Source organism: Oncorhynchus kisutch, linkage group LG2, assembly GCF_002021735.2.
Source record: "Oncorhynchus kisutch isolate 150728-3 linkage group LG2, Okis_V2, whole genome shotgun sequence".
Classification (NCBI taxonomy): Eukaryota; Metazoa; Chordata; class Actinopteri; order Salmoniformes; family Salmonidae; genus Oncorhynchus; species Oncorhynchus kisutch.
In genome coordinates this window covers 71,818,985-71,829,844 of record NC_034175.2, presented here as the reverse complement: position 1 = coordinate 71,829,844, position 10,860 = coordinate 71,818,985, and positions in this window count along the sequence as shown.

The window sequence follows — 10,860 nt, the reverse complement described above, 5'->3', positions numbered from 1 at the left end:
ACAGGAACCCCCCAGAGACCAGCTAGTCCACAATACAGACCCAGAGGAGGTGAGGCCTTCACAAACCACATACACAAGTCTCACACACATCTAACTCAGCCAATAAGCACAATCCTTTTCGTGTGAAACTGAAATTCACTCCAACCTGCAAAGAACCTCCAGTAACATTTGGTCCCTCTGGATGTAATATCCCTGGTTTGATAGTTTGAAATCTCCCATTAGAGGCACAGCCCTTTGGTAGGCTCACCTGCCACTTAGATTGCTGGAGAGAAAGAAAAATCACTTGTACACAATTTTAAATGTTAAAATCAAGATTATACATGAATATTCATTTTTTGTGTGATGACTTTGTGTATTTATATTGTACAGACTTAATTCGAATTAAATGGCATTTCAACAAATTGGCCGGTGTAGGCCGTCATTGTAAATGAGAATGTATTCTTTACTGACTTGCCTAGTTAAATAAAACAAATTTGCTGGGAAGGCTTTCCTCTAGATGGAATGGAAACCCATTTCATGAAGCTCCAGACAAACAGTTATTGTGCTGACGTTGCATCCAAACGCAGTTTGGAACTCGGTAGTGAGTGTTGCAACCGGGAACAGATTTGTACACGCTACATGCTTCATCACGCGGTGGTCCCATTCAGTGAGCTTGTGCGGCCTACCACTTCGCGGCTGAGCCGTTGTTGTACCTAGACGTTTCCACTTCACAATAACAGCATTTACAGTTGACCGGGACAGCTCTAGTAGGGCAGAAATTTGACGATTTGACTTGTTGGAAAGGTGGCATCCTATGACGGTGCCTTTTTGAAAGTCACTGAGCTCTTCAGTATGGCCATTCTACTATGCTTGTCTATGGCGATTGCATGGCTGTGTGCTCAATTTTATACACCTGTCAGCAACAGGTGTGGCTGAAATGGCCCGAATCCACTCATTTTGAAGGGGTGTCCAAGTACTTTGGTATATATGGTGTCGATAAAGTGTGTGTGTGTGTGTGTGTGTGTGTGTGTGTGTGTGTGTGTGTGTGTGTGTGTGTGTGTGTGTGTGTGTGTGTGTGTGTGTGTGTGTGCGTACGTATTTATATGTGTTTATTTCTCTGCTGTGTTTGAAATGTGTTGTCTCTGTAAGTTGTTTTTGTTACGAAGTGGCCTGGAGGATGGCTGACTGTCTGTCGGAGGGGGAGCCTGTGTTCTGCGTGATCCAGGAGAGCTTAAAGGTCGATGTGGGCCCTCACCTGCCCTTCAAAACGGCTGCGAAGAAGCGGGCGCAGCAAAGGTCAGGACCAGTCTATCTGTGATAGATGGGGTACTAATACAAGCAACTCTAATTGACTCTACTTTTGATATGATATCCCTCAGCACCACTTTAAATCATCACTGAGATCCTGATGGTACTGTTCCCACGACTCTAAATTCAGAGGTTTTTTTCGTCCTCAGAATAACCTATTTTCAACTAAACCAGATAAGTCTACTCACAATTTCACCACCCCTTTGTTACATGAAATGTAGCATATAATTTAAGGTGCTAAAAGTTATTTCATATCCACTGACAAAAGTGAAAACCTTTTTATTAATACAAACGGACATCTTAGGCTGCTGGACTCGGTTGACATTCAACCTCATAGGTTCTGTTAAAAGTATCAACACTCAGTGTTAACCTGCGTAACCATTTACTATCGACTTTCAAATGAGGTCTGGACTGCCAAGAAGAAGACCCATTCGCCAAAATGGAAATCATTGATTCTCCAGACACTCTGCCCCTTTTATGGAGAAGAACAAGGACAGACGGTATACAAACTGAACTCTTAATGATGATTTGCAGCGTCGGTGATGCTAACAAATAGATTAGCTCACTCAATATACAAGGGTAAAGGCCAATGGCTAGGTATATGGTATATGTTACTATACAGTCAATTCATGATCACGGGTTTGATTTTCCAGAGAAAGACCACGCTTTTCAAGCTCTGAGAACAGGAAATCATTTGTTATTATATTGCCAGATGGAACAGGACAGGTTTTGCATCCTTTTGGAGAGATTCCTCAGAGAATGTATCCAAAATACAGGAATGACATTTATAAAAAATACAATTATTAAGTTTCTGTATTTTCATTATAACTTTTTCAAAAGTATTGATGATTTGAGAATAAGCAGGATGGTGGGATCGTTTACCCTAAATGGTGTGCAAGCCAGGAAGGCTCGCCGGTCTCATATCTTCTGTGATACCAGAGGACAAAGATCTCCTCCCAGAAATCCAGATCGTCTTTACATTCATATCATAATAATGGCATTTATGAAGAAATGCAGTGCCTTTTTTGACTTCATGAGTACTGTGTGCATTTGGGAAGCTGCTGTTCTCCAGGTGACATGTTGAGTGGGAGTTTTCTGACAGTGCGCCTGAAATAAATCATTTTAGCCTTCACCTTTTCAGCTTCATTGGGGCCTGTGTAGGCTTACTTTAATGTCAAGTTTACAAATGTATCTGTGATCTTGCTGTTTTGCATGTTTGGGTGTGTCTGTGTGTTTTGCCTGGTTGGCAGTGATGAACCTGACCCAGCTGGGATGCTTCTGCTGCAGTGACACCTGGGAATTGTCTGGACCACAAGCCTCACCTGCATGCCCCTCCCTGACTGGACTTGAATGAACCCCAACCAAAACCAAATGTGATAATCATACAGTATACTCTAACCATGTTAGAAGCACAGAATGAGCAAACAGTGATTTATAATGGGCACCGAAGTGACTCACAGTTTTCAATTCTCTCCTAACACCCACTCATATCAAGACTGATCTGTAGTCTTCTGTAGCTCAGTTGATAGAGCATGGCACTTGCTAGGATAGTGGGTTTGATTCCCTGGACCACCCATACGTAAAATGTGTGCACGTGTGAGAAAGTCACTTTGTATGAAAGCATCTGGTAAATTGCATGTATTATATAAACTCAGCAAAAAAAGAAATGTCCTCACTGTCAAATGTGTTTATTTTTGTATGAACATAAGATTCAACTACTGAGACAAAAACTGAACTGGTTCCACAGACATGTGACTAACAGAAATTGAATAATGTGTGTCCAGTGTGGCCACCAGCTGCATTAAATACTGCAGTGCATCTCCTCCCCATGGACTGCACCAGATTTCCCAGTTCTTGCTGTGAGATGTTACCCCACTCTTCCACCAATGCACCTGCAAGTTCCCGGACATTTCTGGGGGGAATGGCCCTAGCCATCACCCTCCAATCCAACAGGTCCCAGACGCTCTCAATGTGGTTGTGATCTGGGCTCTTTGCTTGCCATGGCAGAACACTGACATTCCTGTCTTGCAGGAAATCACACAGAACGAGCAGTATGGCTGGTGGCATTATCATGCTGGAGGGTCATGTCAGGACGAGCCTGCAGGAAAGGTACCACATAAGGGAGGACGATGTCTTCCCTGTAATGCACAGCGTTGAGATTGCCTGCAATGACAACAAACTCAGTCCGATGATGCTGTGACACACTGCCCTAGACCATGACGGACCCTCCAAATCGATACCGCTCCAGAGTACAGGCCTCGGTATAACGCCCAATCCTTTGACGATAAATGCGACTCCGACCATCACCCCTGGCGTGACAAAATCGCGACTTGTCACCATAGCAACACCCATCCGTAGCACGCGCTCCAGCAGGTATATTGCATTGGTCGTCCCCAAAGCCAACACTTACTTTGGCCGCCTTTCCTTCCAGTTCTCTGTTGCCAATGACTGGAATGAATTGCAAAAATCTCTGAAGCTGGAGTCATATCTCCCTCTCTAACTTTAAGCGTCAGCTGCCTGAGCAGCTTACCGATCACTGTACCTGTACACAACACACACGACTACCTCATCCCCATATTATTACTTACCCTCTTCCTCTTTTGCACCCCAAGTATCTCTACTTGCACATCATTATCTGCACATCTATAACTCCAATAGTAATGCTAAATTGTAATTATTTTCACCTCTAGGGCCCATTTATTGCCTACCACCCTACTCTTCTACATTTGCACACACTACATAAATAGAAAACAATATGTTTTTGTGTTGACTGTATGTTTGTTTGTGTAACTGCTATGCTTTATCCTGTCCAGGTCGCAGTTGTAAATGAGAACTTGTTCTCAACTGGCCTACCTGGTTAAATAAAGGTGTTCTCAACTAGCCTACCTGGTTAAATAAAGGTGTTCTCAACTAGCCTACCTGGTTAAATAAAGGTGAAATAAAATGTACAAAATGAAGAGCACATTTTGCCAGTACTGTCTGGTCCAGCGACAGTGGACGTTGTTGCCGGTGATGTCTGGTGAGGACCTGCCTTACAACAGGCTTACAAGCCCTCAGTCCAACCTCAGACTATTGTGGACAGTCTGAGCACTGATGGAGGGATTGTGCGTTCCTGGTGGAACTTGGGCAGTTGTTGTTGTACGTTTGTTTTTTTTCTTCTTTTTTTTTAAACCTTTATTTAACCAGGCAAGTCAGTTAAGAACACATTCTTATTTTCAATGACGGCCTGGGAACAGTGGATTAACTGCCTGTTCAGGGGCAGAATGACAGATTTGTACCTTGTCAGCTCGGGGATTCGAACTTGCAACCTTTCGGTTACTAGTCCAACGCTCTAACCACTAGGCTACGCTGCCGCCCCACTTGTCCCGCAGGTGTGATGTTTGGATGTACCGATCCTGTGCAGGTGTTGTTACACGTGGTCTGCCACTGCGAGGACAATCAGCTGTCCGTCCTGTCTCCCTGTAGCGCTGTCTTAGGCGTCTCACAGTACATTGCTCACATTGCAATTTATTGCCCTGGCCACATCTGCAGTCCTCATGCCTCCTTGCAGCATGCCTAAGGCACGTTCACACAGATGAGCAAGGACCCTGGGTATCTTTCTTTTGGTGTTTTTCCGAGTCAGTGGAAAGGCCTCTTTAGTGTCCTAAGTTTTCATAACTGTGACCTTAATTGTCTACCATCTATAAGCTGTTAGTGTCTTAACGACCGTTCCACAGGTGCATGTTCATTAATTGTTTATGGTTCATTGAACAAGCATGGGAAACAGTGTTTAAACCCTTTACAATGAAGACCTGTTAAGTTATTTGGATTTTTACAAATTATCTATGAAAGACAGGGTCCTGAAAAAGGGACTTTTTTTGTTTGTTGCTGAGTTTATTACTTTGCTTTTCTGCAGTTGGAGCACACGACGGGCCAGAGACACCTCCACATGAAGCAATCTGCAACCTGCTGCAGAGGATCCAGAGCTAGATCACCAAGCAACAGACCACCATTCCACCCCCTTGCCTGGTGTCGCAGATGGAGACGGAAGACACCTCTGGATAAGCACTGTTCAGCTACCTGAGCCATATCATTCAACACTCGTATGCCTGTGTGGTTTCTTTTTCATTAAAATATTATACTTTATTGGATATAGTTGCTTTTGTTAGGTTTTTGCAATGAAAATTGCACAATGAGACATTAGCACTTGTCTATAGTGGTGGACAATGAGACAAGGACAGCAGATATTCCAATTTGTAATCCTTTAAAAAAAAAAAAGAATGTTCATAGATAAACACAGTAGTTAATTCTATACAAAGGAGGCTGCAGTTTACATTCACCTTGTAATTCATTGAATTTTTGTGAATTCCATGAGGCAAATATAACCATAGTATATTCAATTACTGAGTAGACCAATGACTTCTCCATTCCTTAACATCGTCAGGCCACAGAGAAGGTAAAAGTACAAAATATGTTTAATTTTTTTGTACAAGTTCTCAGGGTACTTCTTACATGTATGCAACAAGTTGACAAAAACAGTCACACAGAGAACAGATGGAAGTATCCATTGGAAACCACTGACATACAAGACAACGGTTCGAAGGGTTTCTTTTATCTAAAAACAGACCAAAGGGGTCATTAAAATCGTTGGCCATAAGGCATACGCCCCCGCCCCTCTTCTTACCAGAAAGATGTTCGTTTCTGTCCGCGCGATGCGTGGAGAAACCCGCTGGCTGCACCGCTTCGGATTGCGTCTCACCAGTGAGCCACGTTTCGGTGAAACAGAGAACGTTACAGTCTCTGATGTCCCTCTGGAATGCTACCCTTGCTCGGATTTCATCAACCTTGTTGTCAAGAGACTGGACATTGGCAAGAAGAATGCTAGGGAGTGGTGCACGATGTGCCCGTCTCCGGAGTCTGACCAGAAGACCGCTTCGTTTCCCTCTTTTTCTGAGTCGTTTTTTTGGGTCGCTGCATGGGAACCATCCCGTGGCGCTGGTTGTAAGGCAGAACACAGGATCCGCATCGCGAAAAACATATTCTTGGTCGTACTGGTGGTGAGTTGACGCTGATCTTATATTCAGTAGTTCTTCTCGGCTGTATGTGATGAAACCTAAGATGACCTGGGGTACTAGTGTAAGAAATAACACGTCAAAAAACAAAAAACTGCATAGTTTCCTAGGAACGCGAAGCGAGGCGGCCATCTCTGTCGGCGCCGGAAGTTCATCGGGGGCGTATGCGGGGGCGTATGCCTTATGGCCAACGTGACATGGTGTGATGAAAGAAACATACAGGAACTCAAATCCTTCTGTTCACCTGATTTAGAATTCCTCACAATCAAATGTAGACCGCATTATCTACCAAGAGAATTCTCTTCGATTATAATCACAGCCGTATATATCCCCCCCCAAGCAGACACATCGATGGCTCTGAACGAACTTTATTTAACTCTCTGCAAACTGGAAATGATTTATCCGGAGGCTGCATTCATTGTAGCTGGGGATTTTAACAAGGCTAATCTGAAAACAAGACTCCCTAAATTTTATCAGCATATCGATTGCGCAACCAGGGGTGGAAAGACCCTGGATCATTGTTACTCTAACTTCCGCGACGCATATAAGGCCCTGCCCCGCCCCCCTTTCGGAAAAGCTGACCACGACTCCATTTTGTTGATCCCTGCCTACAGACAGAAACTAAAACAAGAAGCTCCCACGCTGAGGTCTGTCCAACGCTGGTCCGACCAAGCTGACTCCACACTCCAAGACTGCTTCCATCACGTGGACTGGGAGATGTTTCGTATTGCGTCAGCCAACAACATTGACGAATACGCTGATTCGGTGTGCGAGTTCATTAGAACGTGCGTTGAAGATGTCGTTCCCATAGCAACAATTAAAACATTCCCCAACCAGAAACCGTGGATTGATGGCAGCATTCGTGTGGAACTGAAGGCGCGAACCACTGCTTTTAATCAGGGCAAGGTGTCTGGTAACATGACTGAATACAAACAGTGCAGCTATTCCCTCCGCAAGGCTATCAAACAAGCTAAGCGCCAGTACAGAGACAAAGTAGAATCTCAATTCAACGGCTCAGACACAAGAGGCATGTGGCAGGGTCTACAGTCAATCACGGACTACAGGAAGAAACCCAGCCCAGTCACGGACCAGGATGTCTTGCTCCCAGGCAGACTAAACAACTTTTTTGCCCGCTTTGAGGACAATACAGTGCCACTGACACGGCCTGCAACGAAAACATGCGGTCTCTCCTTCACTGCAGCCGAAGTGAGTAAGACATTTAAACGTGTTGACCCTCGCAAGGCTGCAGGCCCAGACGGCATCCCCAGCCGCGCCCTCAGAGCATGCGCAGACCAGCTGGCCGGTGTGTTTACGGACATATTCAACCAATCCCTATACCAGTCTGCTGTTCCCACATGCTTCAAGAGGGCCACCATTGTTCCTGTTCCCAAGAAAGCTAAGGTAACTGAGCTAAACGACTACCGCCCCGTAGCACTCACATCCGTCATCATGAAGTGCTTTGAGAGACTAGTCAAGGACCATATCACCTCCACCCTACCTGACACCCTTGACCCACTCCAATTTGCTTACCGCCCAAATAGGTCCACAGACGATGCAATCTCAACCACACTGCACACTGCCCTAACCCATCTGGACAAGAGGAATACCTATGTGAGAATGCTGTTCATCGACTACAGCTCGGCATTCAACACCATAGTACCCTCCAAGCTCGTCATCAAGCTCGAGACCCTGGGTCTCGACCCCGCCCTGTGCAACTGGGTACTGGACTTCCTGACGGGCCGCCCCCAGGTGGTGAGGGTAGGCAACAACATCTCCTCCCCGCTGATCCTCAACACTGGGGCCCCACAAGGGTGCGTTCTGAGCCCTCTCCTGTACTCCCTGTTCACCCACGACTGCGTGGCCACGCACGCCTCCAACTCAATCATCAAGTTTGCGGACGACACAACAGTGGTAGGCTTGATTACCAACAACGACGAGACGGCCTACAGGGAGGAGGTGAGGGCCCTCGGAGTGTGGTGTCAGGAAAATAACCTCACACTCAACGTCAACAAAACTAAGGAGATGATTGTGGACTTCAGGAAACAGCAGAGGGAACACCCCCCCATCCACATCGATGGAACAGTAGTGGAGAGGGTAGCAAGTTTTAAGTTCCTCGGCATACACATCACAGACAAACTGAATTGGTCCACTCACACAGACAGCATCGTGAGGAAGGCGCAGCAGCGCCTCTTCAACCTCAGGAGGCTGAAGAAATTCGGCTTGTCACCAAAAGCACTCACAAACTTCTACAGATGCACAATCGAGAGCATCCTGGCGGGCTGTATCACCGCCTGGTATGGCAACTGCACCGCCCTCAACCGTAAGGCTCTCCAGAGGGTAGTGAGGTCTGCACAACGCATCACCGGGGGCAAACTACCTGCCCTCCAGGACACCTACACCACCCGATGCTACAGGAAGGCCATAAAGATCATCAAGGACATCAACCACCCGAGCCACTGCCTGTTCACCCCGCTGTCATCCAGAAGGCGAGGTCAGTACAGGTGCATCAAAGCTGGGACCGAGAGACTGAAAAACAGCTTCTATCTCAAGGCCATCAGACTGTTAAACAGCCACCACTAACATTGAGTGGCTACTGCCAACACACTGTCAATGCCACTGACTCTACTCCAGCCACTTTAATCATGGGAATTGATGGGAAATGATGTAAATATATCACTAGCCACTTTAAACAATGCTACCTTATATAATGTTACTTACCCTACATTATTCATCTCATATGCATACGTAGATACTGTACTCTATATCATCGACTGCATCCTTATGTAATACATGTATCACTAGCCACTTTAACTATGCCACTTGGTTTACATACTCATCTCATATGTATATACTGTACTCGATATCATCTACTGTATCTTGCCTATGCTGCTCTGTACCATCACTCATTCATATATCCTTATGTACATATTCTTTATCCCCTTACACTGTGTATAAGACAGTAGTTTTTTTTGGAATTGTTAGTTAGATTACTTGTTCGTTATTACTGCATTGTCGGAACTAGAAGCACAAGCATTTCGCTACACTCGCATTAACATCTGCTAACCATGTGTATGTGACAAATAAATGTGATTTGATTTGATTTGATTTGATTTTGATTTGAAATCGGAGAGCTTTGCAGCACAGGCCTTCATAGACCAGAGATCTCCAAGTCCGTAGAGAAAGGAAGGCGTAGAGACCCATAGACCAGAGATGTTCATAGAGAAAGGAAGGCATAGAGACCCATAGACCAGAGATCTCCATAGAGAAAGGAAGGCGTAGAGACCCATAGACCAGAGATGTTCATAGAGAAAGGAAGGCGTAGAGACCCATAGACCAGAGATGTCCATAGAGAAAGGAAGGCATAGAGACCCATAGACCAGAGATCTCCATGTCTGTAGAGAAAGGAAGGAGTAGAGACCCATAGACCAGAGATGTTCATAGAGAAAGGAAGGCATAGAGACCCATAGACCAGAGATCTCCATGTCCATAGAGAAAGGAAGGAGTAGAGACCCATAGACCAGAGATCTCCATGTCCGTAGAGAAAGGAAGGCGTAGAGACCCATAGACCAGAGATCTCCAAGTCCGTAGAGAAAGGAAGGCGTAGAGACCCATAGACCAGAGATGTTCATAGAGAAAGGAAGGCGTAGAGACCCATAGACCAGAGTTCTCCATGTCCGTAGAAAAAGGAAGGCATAGAGACCCATAGACCAGAGATCTCCAAGTCCGTAGAGAAAGGAAGGCATAGAGACCCATAGACCAGAGATCTTCATGTCCGTAGAGAAAGGAAGGCATAGAGACCCATAGACCAGAGATCTCCATGTCCATAGAGAAAGGAAGGAGTAGAGACCCATAGACCAGAGATCTCCATGTCCGTAGAGAAAGGAAGGCGTAGAGACCCATAGACCAGAGATCTCCAAGTCCGTAGAGAAAGGAAGGCGTAGAGACCCATAGACCAGAGATGTTCATAGAGAAAGGAAGGCGTAGAGACCCATAGACCAGAGATCTCCATGTCCGTAGAAAAAGGAAGGCGTAGAGACCCATAGACCAGAGATCTCCAAGTCCGTAGAGAAAGGAAGGCATAGAGACCCATAGACCAGAGATCTCCATGTCCGTAGAGAAAGGAAGGCATAGAGACCCATAGACCAGAGATCTCCATGTCCGTAGAGAAAGAGACATTAGATACTGTACAGAATTCTTTTCACTACGTCTCTCAATCCATTAAGGAAACCAAATGAAGCATAAATGTGGCAGCTGCTTGTCACTCATTTGCTACCTTTCTCTCCTCGCCTGGTTAGAGCGTCCTCCTTTCTGCCACACAACATTCACCCTGGTTTGATACACTCACTGAGTGTGCAGACTTAACTCTTGAATTAGACCATGGTAACGTGTGGAGAATTGCAGTTGACATAGCTAAGAACCCTGGTGCAGTGGTCATCAACCTTTTCTGAGTCAAGATCACAGAGTCGTAATGCAAGCAGAGATCGATGAGGTTTGTGCAGTAGGCTATAGGCCCAATACATTA